This window comes from Pinus tabuliformis, chromosome 1_1 (genome assembly GCF_031772625.1).
Source record: "Pinus tabuliformis cultivar Carrire ecotype Pingquan chromosome 1_1, CPIR1, whole genome shotgun sequence".
Taxonomy (NCBI): Eukaryota; Viridiplantae; Streptophyta; class Pinopsida; order Pinales; family Pinaceae; genus Pinus; species Pinus tabuliformis.
Window position 1 is genome coordinate 649,450,859 of NC_142297.1, and position 16,735 is coordinate 649,467,593.

At 33.6% G+C, this 16,735-nt stretch overlaps 1 pseudogene; it reads right to left on the bottom strand.

The window, feature by feature from the left end:
• Window positions 1-11,764: 11,764 nt before the first annotated feature.
• Window positions 11,765-15,851, bottom strand: LOC149215062 (protein CHROMATIN REMODELING 20 pseudogene; annotated as a pseudogene).
• Window positions 15,852-16,735: the final 884 nt, after the last annotated feature.

Consider the following 16,735-nt stretch of genomic DNA (forward strand, 5'->3'; position numbering starts at 1 on the left):
ACAAGGAAACAATTGGATATTTCTTATTGCTCCATGATATTGGTCCTGAACTGATATTGAAGTAGTAAGATTCCTATAATCAAGATTTCTAGCCTAGTCAGAATCAGAATAACCTAACAACTCAACATCAAATTGATCAGTATACATAATACCAAAATTAAGTGTTCCTTTTAGATATCGAAGGACTTTCTTTGCTGCTTTCTAGTGGCTTTCAAGGGGCTTAGCCATGAACCAACAAAGTATGCTGACATAATATGATATCTTTGGCCTAGTAGTGATGAGATTGTTCAGACTTCCCACTAGTTGAAGATACAAGGTTCCATTCACCTCTTTGGTTCCATCATTACTGCACAATTTGACATTCTGTTCTAAAGGAGTAAATATTTCCTTACATTCAATCAAATTGAACCTTTCAAGGATTTCCCTTGTATATTTTCTTTGTGTGATTAATGTCTTACCACATTCCCTCCAAACTTCAAGACCTAAACAATAATGCAATTCACCAAGATCCTTCATCTCAAATACATGTGACAACTAAATTTTAATGTCTTCAATAAACTTGCATGCATTTTCTGTTATGATAAGATCATCAACATATATAGGTATTAAAGCAACATTCCCACCTTCATCTTCCTTGATGTACAAGTTAGGATCATTTTTGCTTCTCATAAAACCTTTCTTATAAAAGAAAGAATCAATTTTCACATACCAAGATCTTGGTGCTTGTCTCAAAACATATAAAGCTTTCTTTAACTTGCAAGCCAGATGCTCCTGTCCATGTTTTACAAACCCTTCAGGCTAAACCAAATAAACTTCTTCTTTTAACTCACCATTGAAAAATGCAAATTTGACATCTAACTAATGCATTTTCCAATTATATTTTGTCTCTAATGCAATCATGATTCTAATTGTGTTCAATTTAGCTACAAGTGCAAAAGTATCTTCATAATCAATTCCCTCCTTTTGTGAATATCCTTTTGCAACAAATCTAGCTTTATGCTTATCAATACTTCCATCAACATCAAACTTGGATTTATACAGCCATTTGCATCTTATGGGAGCTTTGTTTTTATGAAATTATGTTAATTCTCATGTATGATTCTTCATTATAGAGTCATATTCTTCATTCATTGCATCTCTCCATCCTTCATATTCTTTAGCTTCCTCATAGCTTGCAGGTTATACAAAATTCATAACAAGAGACATTAAAGCATAATATTTATGCCTTATAGGTACCTAACTTTGACTTGATGACCTTCTTGGATTTTTACTTCTTTCATGTTTCTTTCTACTTTGTGGAGTCTCCTCTCCTCTTCTTGGAGTGTCATGACTGCTTAATACACCTTTCTCTTGAACTTGTACCCATTCTTGTGCTTGTTCTTGTTCTTGTTCAACACTTGTATCTAATTTGGCATAATCATGAGTGTCATGCCATACACGAGTATCATTCTTTTTATCACCTTCATTTTCATTCTTATGAAACACCACATCCCTACTTGCAATCAATCTATGAGTACTGGGGTCAAACAACTTGTATGCTTTCTGATAATCACAATAACCAATAAATATGCACTTAATTGACTTTGCATCAAGTTTTCTTCTTTCATCTTTTGGAATATGAGAAAATGCCTTGCAACCAAAAACTCTTAAATGATTCACTTGTGTTTTGTACCCATAAAATGCTTCAAAAGGTGTTTTAAGCTCTAAACTTTTGGTTGGACTCCTATTTTAAATAAACAACAGTATTAATAGATTCAACCCAAAAACCATTAGAAATATTTTTACCTTGAAGCATACTACGTGCAGATTCAATTAGTGTTCTGTTTTTTGTGTCAACAACTCCATTTTGCTGAGGTGTATGTGGTATTGTAAATTAATGTAGAATCCCATTGCTTTTACAGTATTGATTAAATTCTCTTGATTTATATTCTCCCCCATGATCAGATCACAAAATTTCATTGCAATTGCCAGTTTGTTTTTCCACCATACTCTTAAACTCTTTAAAGTACTAAAAAACATTACTCTTCGTTCTTATGAAATAAACCCATGTAGATCTAGATCGATCATCCAAAAAAATAAGAAAATACCATGCTCCAACAATAGATCTAGTTTTCATAGATATACATACATCAGTATGAATTAATTCAAGTATTTCCCTTTGCCTTTTTTCTTTATGTGTGGGAAATTCCTCCCTATGTTGCTTGCCAATTACCCATGCTTCACGTTCAAAATGATCATTCTTCAAGCGAGGAAGACCTTCAACCATTATGTTCCTTTGAAGTAGCATTAAATCATTGTGATTTACATGTTCATACCTTTGATGCCATAACTCTACTGTTGATATTGTTGTATATGCCAACATTGAATGACTTTTCCTGGTCACATCCAACTTATACAAGCCTCCAACTCTCGTACTTGTGGCAATAACCTTGTAGTGATCTTGAATGTCTTTCACTACACACAATGACTTAACAAATTCCACCTTCAAATCTTGGTCAACAGTAATAGAAGCAGAAATTAAACTCTTTTTTATACCAAGAACATACATCACATTATGGATCTCTCTCTTGTCCATTAGGCAAATTCACACCTATTACTCCATAACCTTGAACTTTAAGTGATCTATTATCTCCTAGATAAACATATGTTCCATCAATGTTTTCATAATATTCATAAAACCACTCCTTATTACAAGACATATGGAGTGATGCACCAGAATCAATGAACCAATCATTCATATCATCATTTTCCACAGAGAATGCAACACCAGAAATAAACAATTGAAGGTATTTAAATCCATCACTGAATGAAGTGTCTTTGTCCACAAAATTTCCATTATGCCTTCTGTTACTTTGCATAGAATCATTATATTTCCTTTTATAGCAATCTTTAGAATGATGCTGGGGTTTGCCACAATAATAACAATCATCATTTCTCTTATCATTCGTTGGAAACTTAGACCGTGTCATACCTTTCTGTTTTTCTTGAAACTTGCCTCCTTTGTTCCTGTCCCATGGCTTTCCTCTGTATGGATGTTTTCCCTTGGCTACCAACACCAAATCTAAGCTACTAGAGCTCAAGTTAAAGCTCTTCATCCTCTCTTCCTCTTGTAGAAAAATTCCTATCAATTCATCAAATGTAGAGGGAGTTTATCTAGCTCAAAGACTTGAAACAAAAATTTGATAATCTTGCACTAAGCCATTTAATGTAATGGTGACTAAGTTAGTACTAGACACCTTTTCACCAATATCAACTAACTTATCACTCAAGTCTTTGACATGAGATATGAAATTTCTTATATTTTCATTTGCTTCCATTTTTAGAGATAAAAGCTTAGCCTTCAAAAACAAGATCCTGTTTTTATTTGTTGTTTCATACAAACCCTTCAACATATCCCATGTTTCCTTTGATATCTTGCAATCTATGATATGAGGGATAATGTTGTCCTTTAAGGACATAAGCAATAACATCTTTGCTTTCCTATCTCATTTTTCCCAATCTAGAATAGAAGTTACAATAGTGGGTTTTGGCCCATCTCCACTCACAATGGACCACAAATTATAACCTTCTAAAATAGTGAACAACTTGAATTCCTAATTAACATAATTTTCTCCATTAAGTTTGGTGGATTCATTCAAATAAGTATGAAACAAAAAAATTTGTATGATTGAAAAAAACTTTCCAAAATCAACAAAATGCCACAAAATCTAAATCCAAATGCACCCAAATTCACCACATGGAAAGTGATCTCAAAAACTCTTCATAAAATTTCATAAATTTTTCACATAAAAAAAATAAAATCTCCTTATATTAAACTTCACTTAAAAAAAACTCCTTTTTATTTTTAATAATCATGGTTGATATTATAATGAGCTATAAGGAATATGTGACTCTTAGCTATAAATAACATTTTTCAATATTAATGTCAAATAACTTAATTTCATGAACTTTATATTAAATAATTAAATGGAAAAAGATTATTATTTTTTTATTTTTGAATGTATGGAATATGTAAAAAATAAATAAGCAAAGTTAGCTATAATAAAATATTTCAATGTTAAAAAAAAAGAATAATAGAAAGTTAATAAAACTGTGTGAGAGATTTTTTGGCGTAATCACATGATATTTCATTTAGCTGTAAGTCAATAACAGTCGTTACCTCGTCTAGAATTTAGTGATTGGATGCTCTGCTCTGGTTATTTAACATGCATATCTAGATCTCATTCTTCAACTTGTCTTGATGATGAACCACATTACTTGGTTCGAAACATGTCGACAAATGAAATATCATGTGATTTAGGTCGAAAAATCTCTCATAAACTTGATATGGATCACAAAAGCCTCAATTCAACAAAAATATGTCTATTTTACTTAACTTTTAATATAAACTTAATATGTTTTATTTAAAATATATTAATAACAATAATAAAATTTTATGTACTTAATAAATAAAATATTTCAATGCAATGCAAAATTAAATAATAGTGATGTGTTTAAAAATATATATTAATAAATTTTAATATGAACACTATAATTCATAAATAAAATATTTCAATAACAATTATGTATTATATATATATATATATATATATAGATAAGTAAGAGATATTTAAAATACTTTTACTATTTTACTATGTATGTAATAATATATATATATATATATATAAGTAAGAGATATTTAAAATACTTCCACTATTTTACTATGTATGTATATGTATATATATATATATATATATATATATATATATATCGAAAAATCTCTAGTAAACTTGATATGGATCACAAAAGCCTCAATTCAACCAAATTCAAGTCTGTTTCACATGAAATCCCAACTTTATTATGAAATTTATCATCAGTCGCCCCATTAGTTAGTGTGGCCTTCACTGAACACTAGTTTTGTGGTCCAACAATTTTGAGTGTTTCAGTAGTAGCAGATTTGTCTCCTTATTTGTTAGATTTATGTCTTTCGGATCTATGATTTTCCTTTGCCAAATTCACGTCTGTTTCACATGAAATCCCAACTTTAGCGTGTCAGACCTGATGAGTAACGAATTTTCCATCTCCTCTTTGCTTAACCAGTCACTTCGATGATCTGTCAATTTTCATCGTTCCTTGCCTTTGTAGGAATGTCTTCGTTGTGGTAACAATGAATCCATTTTTCGTTTGATGGGTAAATTCGTGCACATCGTTAACATTGCATGGTATTTCCTGTATGCGAAGGTAAGGGTTATCTGTTTTTCGTTTGATGGGTAAACTAGTGCGCATCGTTATCATTGTGCATTAATTCTTGTCTGCCAAGGGAAGGGTTAACCCTAGGGGAGTTTTTTCATGTGTCTCTTTTTCATGGACATCCACATGCTCATGGATATGAACATAATCGAGCCATTCAAGTATGACACTTCAAATTACTTTCCCCCCTTTTCAAAAACACATGCCATTAAAATGGAATTTCACACCAGTGACATGAAGTTGACTTTTATCATAAGCTCATTTCATAAGAACCAATGCACATTACATAACTACATTTCGTAAAATTTTGACCTCACAATATCTCACAAGGAAAGAGGGCTACAATTTACCTTTGCGGCCTTCCCAACATTTGAACGATCTCTGGCTCGCTCTCTTCGCTTGAGATTTGGAGGGGAAAAATGTTCACACACGGTTCAAATTTCGTGCTGGATTTTAACTTTGAAAAATTCTCACTTTTTGTTCTTTAACGAGGAGAAGTTATGGCTAACCCACTTGTGGACATTGTTATGTTTCTCCATGGGAATTAAAGCAAAAACAAAAATTTACATAAACTTTATTTCGACGTTATAATGTTGCTGCTTAGTAGAAGTCAATGAAAACTTCTAACTACTTCTTTCCATTTAATGAAATTTTAGCAGTGGTCTTTCTTGCAACAGGAATGATGACTTTTTAAAATAGAAGAGGCTTCTCATGCTCTTTTCTCTTCCAGCATGAATGGGATGCGATCTTGTTACAAATCTCGAGGTTACTTTTCTTTAACTTTTGTTAGGAATTGCCAGTTTTCTCATGCATTCTCCGCTATTTTTTCAAAGAATCTTATGCAGGCTCACCCCCTTCTCTCGACTATTCTTAAAGTGTGTTATGGAGACCCAAGTCTGATACCATGTTATCAATAGTTAAATAGATTACTTAGAAAACAATAATAATTAATGACTAAACTAGAACTCAAGTGTAACTCAATCCAACTAGTCTAAATTAGTCTAAATTCAAATTGACTATAACAACTTGACAACTTGATTGACTTTTATGACCCCTAGAAAGTGGTTGGAATTAATTTCTCCAACATACCATTCTTTACCTTGCGTGTAGTATTGATCTTTCTTTCCAACCCAAGGTAATTTTGTGAGGAATGACTCAATAAGATCTAATGTACTTAGCCTTTGGCTGAAAACCGATGCCTTATCATCTTGCTTAAAGCTTAGGGCCCAAAGATATAGCAACAATACCATCTTACCACTATAATCATTTTTTTCAAAAGATTTATCTCGAACGATGTTCTCCCATCACTTATGAGATTGTGGGGGCACCTCTTCCAAATCATTATCTTTGTATTTTATTTTTCAATCCACTCTACCTTTGATCTTATCTCCATTTAAGAAGTCATGATTAACAGAGAACATATTTGAAACTCAAAACTTGTTCCTTTCATCACTAAACATTGCAATTTATAGACATATTTAGCTAGAGATGAGCAATAACTACACCAAATGATATTTATTATCTGTTGATTACGCTGATTGCTGAACAATGATCGGTGTTTTCTGAACATTGAGTGGTGTCATTCGTGATTAATACCTAACACCTCCCCTTAATCAAGACCTACATGTTAACTTGTGTGTTGGTCTAAGTCTCAACTAAGCTTACAACATAATTTGGATTTTCTACAACGCATAACTTACTTCTACACATTTCAAATTTAGCCTTTCCAAGAGGCTTGGTGAATATGTCAGCCACATTTTCATTTGTATTACAACATGATAAGTCAATTTCTTTTGATTGCACTTTTTCTCCTACAAAATGATGTTGTGTGTCAATGTGTTTTGTCCTTGCATGATATATAGGATTGTTTGCCAATTTGATAGTGCTTTGATTGTCACATACGATTACTGTAGGTGCTTGTTGTGTTTCTCCAACATCTTCAAGTATCCTTCTAAGCCATATTGCTTCATAGGTAGCATTGCATAATACTTTATACTCAGCTTCAGTGAATGACAAGCAAACAGTTGGATATTTCTTATTGCTCGATGATATTGGTCCTGAACTGATATTGAACAAGTATCGAGTAGTAAGATTCCTATCATCAAGATTTCTAGCCTAGTCAGAATCAGAATAACCTAACAACTCAACAACAAATTCATCAATATACATAATACCAAAATTAAGTGTTCCTTTTAGATATCGAAGGACTTTCTTTGCTGCTTTCTAGTGGCTTTCACAAGGCTTAGCCATGAACTGACTAAGTATGCTGACATAATATGATATATTTGGCCTAGTAGTGGTGAGATAGTTCAGACTTCCCACCAGTTAATGATACAAGGTTCCATTCACCTCTTTGGTTCCATCATTACTGCACAATTTGACATTCTATTCTAAAGGAGTAGATATTTCCTTACATTCAATCAAATTGAACCTTTCAAGGATTTCCCTTGTATATTTTCTTTGTGTGATTAATGTCTTACTAGATTCCCTCCAAACTTCAAGACCTAAACAATAATGCAATTGACCAAGATCATTCATCTCAAATACATGTGACAACTAAATTTTAATGTCTTCAATAAACTTGCATGCATTTCCTGTTATGATAAGATCATCAACATATACAGATATTAAAGCAACATTCCCACCTTCATCTTCCTTGATGTACAAGTTAGGATCATTTTTGCTTCTCATAAAACCTTTCTTATAAAAGAAAGAATCAATTTTCACATACCAAGATCTTGGTGCTTGTTTCAAAACATATAAAACTTTCTTTAACTTGCAAGCGAGATGCTCCTGCCCATGTCTTACAAACCCTTCAGGCTGAACCAAATAAACTTCTTCTTTTAACTCACCATTCAAAAATGCAGATTTGACATCTAAGTAATGCATTTTCCAATTATAGTTTGTCTCTAATGCAATCATGATTCTAATTGTGTTCAATTTAGCTGCAAGTGCAAAAGTATCTTCATAATCAATTCCCTCCTTTTGTGAATATCCTTTTGCAACCAATCTAGCTTTATGTTTATCAATACTTCCATCAACATTAAACTTGGATTTATACAGCCATTTGCATCGTATGGGAGCTTTGTTTTTACGAAATTATGTTAATTGCCATGTGTGATTCTTCATTATAGAGTCATATTCTTCATTCATTGCATCTCTCCATTCTTCATATTCTTTAGCTTCCTCATAGATTGCAGGTTACACAAAATTCATAACAAGAGACATTAATGCATAATATTTATACCTTATAGGTACCCAACTTTGACATGATGACCTTCTTGTATTTTTACTTCTTTCAACTTTGCGGAGTCTCCTCTCCTCTTCTTGGAGTGTCATGATTGCTTGATACACCTTTCTCTTGAACTTGTACCTATTCTTGTGCTTGTTCTTGTTCTTGTTCAACACTTGTATCTAATTTGACATAATCATGAGTATCATGCCATACACGAGTATCATTCTTTTTATCACCTTCATTTTCATTCTTATGAAACACCACATCCCTACTTGCAAGCAATCTATGAGTACTCGGGTCAAACAACTTGTATGCTTTCTGATAATCACAATAACCAATAAATATGCACTTAATTGACTTTGCATCAAGTTTTCTTCTTTCATCTTTTGGAATATGAGCAAATGCCTTGCAACCAAAAACTCTTAAATGACTCACTTGTGGTTTGTACCCATAAAATGCTTCAAAAGGTGTTTTAAGCTCTAAACTTTTGGTTGGACTCCTATTTTAAATAAACAACATTATCAATAGATTCAGCGCAAAAACCATTAGAAATATTTTTACCTTGAAGCATACTACGTGCAGATTCAACTAGTGTTCTATTTTTTGTCTCAACAACTCCATTTTGCTAAGGTGTATGTGGTATTGTAAATTATTGTAGAATCCCATTGCTTTTACAATATTGATTAAATTCTCTTGATTTATATTCTCCCCCCTGATCAGATCACACAATTTCATTGCAATTGCCATTCTGTTTTTCCACCATACTCTTAAACTCTTTAAAGTACTAAAAAACATTACTCTTCATTCCTATGAAATAAACCCATGTAGATCTAGATCTATCATCCAAAAAAATACAAAATACCATGCTCCAACAATAGATCTAGTTTTCATAGATCTACATACATCAGTATGAATTAATTCAACTATCTTCCTTTGCCTTTTTTCTTTATGTATAGGAAATTCCTCCCTATGTTGCTTGCCAATTACACATGATTCATGTTCAACATGATCATTCTTCAAGCGAGGAAGACCTTCAACCATTATGTTCCTTTGAAGTAGCATTAAATCATTGTGATTTAGATGTCCATACCTTTGATGCCATAACTCTACTGTTGATATTGTTGTAGATGCCAATATTGAATGAATTTTCCTGGTCACATCCAACTTATACAAGCCTCCAACTCTGGTACTTGTGGCAATAACCTTGTAGTGATCTTGAATGTCTTTCACTACACACTATGACTTAACAAATTCCACCTTAAATCTTGGTGAGCAGTAATAGAAACAGAAATTAAATTCTTTTTGATACCAAGAACATACATCACATTATGGATCTCTCTCTCTTGTCCATTAGGCAAATTCACACCTATTACTCCATAACCTTGAATTTTAAGTGATCTATTATCTCCTACATAAACATATGTTCCATCAATGTTTTCATAAAATTCATCAAACCACTCCTTATTACAAGACATATGGAGTGATGCACCAGAATCAATGAACCAATCATTCATATCATCATTTTCCACAGACAATGCAACACCAGAAATAAACAATTTAAGGTTTTTAAATCCATCACTCAGTGAGGTGTCTCTATCCACAAAATTTCCATTATGCCTTCTATTTCTTTGCATAGAATCATTATATTTCCTTTTATAGCAATCTTTAGAATGATGCTGGGGTTTGCCACAATAATAACAATCGACATTTCTCATATCATTCATTGGAAACTTAGACTATGTCATACCTTTCTGTTTTTCTTGAAACTTGCCTCCTTTGTTCCTGTCCCATGGCTTTCCTCTGTATGGATGTTTGCCTTCGGTTACCAACACCAAATCTGAACTACTAGAGCCCAAGTTAAAGTTCTTCATCCTCTCGTCCTCTTGTAGAAAAATTCCTGTCAATTTATCAAATGTAGGGGCCTTCTATCTAGCTCAAAGACTTGAAACAAAAATTTGATAATCTTGCACTAAGCCATTTAATGTAATGGTGACTAAGTGAGTACTAGACACCTTTTCACCAATATCTCCTAACTTATCACTTAAATCTTTGACATGAGATATGAAATTGTTTATATTTTCATTTGCTTCCATTTTTAGAGATAAAAGCTTAGCCTTCAAAAACAAGATCCTGTTTGTATTTGTTGTTTCATAGAAACCCTTCAACATATCAGAGGTTTCCTTTGATGTCTTGCAATCTATGATATGAGGGATAATGTTGTCCTTTAAGGACATAAGCAATAACACCTTTGCTTTCCTATCTCGCTTTTCACAATCTAGAATAGAAGTTACAATAGTGGGTTTTGGCCCATCTCCACTCACAATGGACCACAAATTATAACCTTCTAAAATAGTGAACAACTTGAATTTCCAATTAATATAATTTTCTCCATTAAGTTTGATGGATTCATTCAAATAAATATCAACCAACAAATTTGATATGATGGGAAAAATAACTTTTTCCAATCAACAAAATGCCACAAAATCTAAATCCAAATGCACCCAAATTCACCACAAGGAAAGTGATGTCAAAAAATCCTCATAAAATTTCATAAAATTTTCACATAAAAAGAATAAAATCTCTTTATATTAAACTTCACTTCAAGAAAAACTCCTTTTTATTTTTAATAATCCTCAAACCACTTATCCTTTTTTTCCTTATGAAAACCTTCTCTCTCATTAAATCACACAATAGTTTCTCTCCTCTTCGCAATGTCATTTCAAAGCAAGTTATAAAAGCACGTATCACCCTTCTCTCATTACACTTTATAACATCAATCTCAAAAAATGATGTGCTCCATTTTAATCATAAAAGGCATATAAAACAAAGGGCTTTAATTTAAAAGGATGTTACCACAGCAAAGGGCTTTGAAATGCAGGGGCTGAGCCCCAACGAAATAAGATGAAAACCACTGCTCAATTTTACAGCGACTACAACCGACAACAACACTATTTCACACTCACCAACTTACAACGGCAGCCTTACTCATCAGCATCTTTCACACAGCAACTCAACTCGCAGCTTCTTTCACACAGCAACACGATTTCAAGTTTGAGGAAATTGATTTTCTCTGCACTGATTCACTAATCTTCCCAGGCATCTTTCACAAATTTGCCACAGCCAAGAATCTTCAATCAAAGGAGAACACATGCTTCAACGCTCACAAAACTTGTTCCTTTCACTACTAAACATTACAATTTATAGACACCTTTAGCTACAGATGAGCAATAACTGCACCTAATGATATTTATTATCTACTGACTACAATAACTGCAACGAATGATATTTATTATCTACTGACTAAGCTGAATGCTGAACAGTGATTAATAACTGACAATCTTCATACAAAATGAAATTTTCGTGTTGAGAGTCTCTGCCCTTTTTGGCTATTTGCAGTAACCCTAAATGATTCCAAATCTGGGCTGAATAATGAAGAAGCATTTCCTATGTGCCCCTTTCACACAATCTTTTCGTTCTTCATAAACCCGTGTATCTCTAGGAATCCGATGTATAACTGCCACCGTAATGGAGAAAGATGTGTACATATCACATATACACATTTTGTAGGAAGTTCATTTTTCATCAGATTCAAGCAAATAGGTTGTACAAAGCCTTTTAGCTTTTCATATATGACATGTGATCTTTGATTCATTATTTTCACATCATCTGCAACTGAATTAGCATGCTGCCCATTTTCTATGGGATTTTGGGAACGGTTTCTGAACTCTGGTTGTTTTCGAAAGAATCCTTATCTTACAAAGTCTACCATACAATAGTATTCCATCAAATTATTTTGTAAAGGAGAACCTGTCAATGCAATTCGGCTTTGAGTTTTCACTTGTTTTAATGCTTGTGTTATATCAGCCTTCGTGTTTTTTTATCGTGTGTGCCTCACCACAAATGAATAAATCAGGGCGACTTTGCAAAGCCTTACAAATATCATCTGCCATATCCTTTTCTTTCACATATTTCCTAAAGATAAGTTTCAAAATGCTGCATAGCCTATCAGTAGAATTCCACCTTTTTCCCTCCATTTTGTTAATAACCCTTCTCTCTTTGTGTTCTCCCTGGAAGCATCCTCAAACATAAAAACTGGTAAAGGGTCTATATCAAAAGGTAGCCATTTGGAAAACTGTCTCGAGTAATGTAGTACATTCACCGGTGTTACGATAACGGCAGTGTTCAAACCTAGATCCAAGGACTGCGTAGTAGTGTATAGAAAAGTAATAAACTACAACGAATCTGGTGAGGTTTCAAGATACATAAGATAGATGGAGATATTCTGACTTCTGCTTCATCTTTTACCAACATCCAAAGCAGGAATTTTGTCATCTGGAGATGGAGAATAGCTATCAGAAGCCGACTGAGAGTGGCTTGCTATCTCTACAACCTTATTATAGTAGTCATATTCCAGTGAAGCTTAGCAGATTATGGTCACAGCAAAAGCAGCTCCATTGTGAGTTAGTTATAATTTTCTTTTTTCTTCCTCTCACAAAACACTTTTTCACATAAGAGTCACAGTGGATTAGCGAACCTCCTTTCCCACACCAATAGACAAAATAGTCTGAAACATCAAGATCTTTGTCAAACGACGCGCTCCTAGAACAATATTTGCACTCTTCACATATTATAAATCCAAGCGAACCTCCTTTCCCACACCAATAGAAAAAATATTCTGAAACATCAAGATCTTTGTCAAACGAGGCGCTCCTAGAACAATATTTGCACTCTTCACATATTATAAATCCAAGCAATGGAAGGTGAATCACTTAACGTTATTCAACCCTGTGCCACTTGCCCAGACATGACACTGAATCCTCAGCCACTGAATCCCCAGGGGCGTAAAACACTCAGGATGACTAACAGACACTAAGAACACTGAATCCTCAGACACTGAATCCCCAGGGGCGTAAAACACTCAGTATGACTACCAAACCCCTCAGGGTGATTGTCACAGGTTGCAGCAAACACCAAACCCAGCACCATGCCCAGCAAGGGAATGAAACGAGAAAACATATATCACTATTCAAGAAAATCATCAAAAGAATGACGATAAGAATGTACTTGCGAGGTAGAGAAATTAGATCCCACAAAAGCCAAACTGTGGTCGTTCCGCACTGCAGAAACCTCTTCACACTCGCGCTGCATTGAATTACCGTTTACCACAACCACATAGAGCATCCAAGGTCCCAAATAACTACGCTATGAACCACCACCTGAACTTGAGGAAGCACCATATTGCTAGCACATATAGTAACATTTAACAGCCTTCCAGCAAGGAGTGAGGAAAAATATTTTTCTATCATATATTATTCTATTAATTATATTTAAATTAAATATTTTAATAGTTTTTAGATTAAAATAATAAGCCAATCAAGTTTGATTTGTGGTTTGAGAAATAATTACTTAAAAGTATCATATCAGATTTAAGCCACATTCACTTCTAATATAATTATTTTTGCTCAAAAAATTAATAAGTAACTTAACAATAAACCCCATCACAATTTAACAATAACTTTACATCACTTAACAATATACTCATCCCTATCAACAATTAAAACACTAATCATAACTTTTTAATTCAAACACAATTTTTTTTTATCATTTGACAATACATCCATTCACGGAGGATTCCAGATGAGATATCTCCAGGATTCTAGATCTTTCTACACCGCCATTAGTTTCTAGAATCGCATGTAGTGTTCTAGAACCTCCTACACCGCTAGTGGTTTCTAGATCATTTGAGATCTCCATCCAAACCACACACAAGATTCTAGGTCCTTCTTCTGCCTCTATAAATTTGTAATTTCTCTCGCCAAGGAAAGCAAGCCAAGGCTCAAGCCTTTAATGTAATGCAAAGTTATTTCTGTTCTACAGTGATTGTTTTATCTATTCCTTCTCCAGCGATTGTTTTATCCATTCAGCAATTTCTGATTAAGTAATCTTGTTGTTTCTCCATTTGTTTGTCTCTGAGTATAAATCCATTGTTTGTTATGTATGCTCTTGTTGTTTCTCCATTTGTTTGTTTATGAGTATAAATCCATTGTGTGTTATGTATGCTCTTGTATCACAGCATGGTTCGAATATCCACTGTGCAAGCTCCTTAGTGCCATCGTGCAAGCTCCTTAGTGCCATCGCCTTGCTCTGGTAGCGTTCGTTAAAACATTGGTTGTTACTCTTGGAGTTGTTTAACGATTTGTCCAAGAAATAGCTCAGGAAGGCTCGAACTAAAAGGGAGTTGTTGCAAGAAAAATAAGGCCATGGATCTATGACGCAGTTGTTGCAAGAAAAAGAAGGCCATGGATCTAAGTTGAAACGTGTTGCTGGAGTTTGAAAAAGTGGAGATCGGTGGAGATTGGAGTTGAAACGCGGTTTTCGTAAGTTTTTTTTACATCAAGTTTGCACCTCGTGAAGTTTTTTCTCAAACCAACATATGTATGTGTGAAATGTGAAAAGGTTAAAACGTTATATATATTTTTATTTATTATGAAACATATATAATTATATGTTGGAATTTTGGAAAGTATATTTTAAAAACAGCACGAATTTTTTGAAAACGGTATTTTAAAAGGAGGAAGGTGATTATTAGTAAATTTTAAAGAGTAATAATTAAAGTTTTATTTTTAAGTGGAGTTTTTGTGCGTGAATTTGATTGAAAATGGAGACAAGAGTGGATCACAAATGGAGGATATAATGATTTTAAAGGATAAGTATTTGATTATTGAGGGCATAACAAAGAAGCCTTCATCGATGACAAATAAAGAGTGGAATAAGCTAGATAGAAAGAGTATTACAACAATCCGCCAAGATATGGTCACTAAGATTCTACCACAAAACAAACATGAATTATGTAGAGGCATGGTAGGACTCTGTGTGACTTGATGACTTTTATTTGGCTTCAAGTGGGAGAATGCTAAGTGTGAAGCCAAATTCACTGAGGATTCGAGATCTGATTTTTCTTCTACACCGCCATTAGTTTCTAGAATCACATGCAGGATTCTAGAACCTCTTTCACCGCTAGTGGTTTCTAGATCATTTCAGATCTCCATCAGAACCACACACAGGATTTAGATCCTTCTTTTGCCTCTATAAATTTGTAATTTATCTGGCCAAGGAAAGCAAGCCAAGACCCAACCAAAGTGATTTCTGTTCTACAGTTATTGTTTTATCTATTCCCTTATTTCTCATTAAGTAATCTTGTTGTTTCTTCATTTGTCTATTTTTGAATATAAATCCCTTGTGTTACTCTCTTCTAAGACATCACAATTTAACAATAACTTCACATCACTTAACAATACAGTCATCACTATCAACAATCAAAACACTAATCATAATTTTTTAATCCAAACATTATTTTTTTATCATTTAACAATACAGCCATCACCATTACTATTAACAATCAAAACACTACTGATCATAACTTTATAATCCAAACACAATTTTTTTTTAGCATTTAAGTATATTTATTCCTTCTTTCACCTATGAAGACGTCTTTAAACATTTATTTTTCTCTTCCTCTCGACCAAAAAAATATAATTACTACCGAAACAATAAGTGCAGTCGGTTGACAACTCCAATGGAAAAGCAGTCGGTTCACAACTCCAATGGAAAAGCGTCCCGACTTTCCATATAGATTCTTGAAAAGTTATTTATTAAAGCTATGAAAGGAAATCTAGATTTGAAGCCAGTGGAATTGTTTCGAAAAGTTTTGGAAAGTCCGAGAGAAAATTTGATAAGAATTTTTGTAAACTCAAGTTATATAGTTATCAAATTTGAAAATTTTAAGATTTTATTTCTCCTTTTCAAAGATTTAAACATTTTTTGAATTTTTTTTACCGCGATTCCAATCACTTTTGGCCTGCCCACAATTCGTCCGGCTGGACTCCATTTAGCACACGTATTTTCTCAGATCCCGTATCATTATAATGGCAGACAACATGAACATCGTAGACTATGTCGATTCACTGGTTCGCTGGATCGCAAACGATATCCGTATACCTCAAGATTCCAGCGCCCTTCGGGAACGTATCATTGTTCTTCGCCGCAATTGCGAGTATAGTAACGACAACATATCCCTGTTGCATTCTGTGGAAGGATTCGACAGGCTTCTGGGAGTGCTGGGCAGGGATTTTGATGGTAATGGGATTAGAAACTGGCACGGTATAGATGAAAGGCGGGAAACCAAAAATTTGTGCCGAGAGATAATTAAACTATTGGAGATTTTAGGGTTTGGCCCACTTGCACCGTACTTACTTTCAGGGACATTGTGTG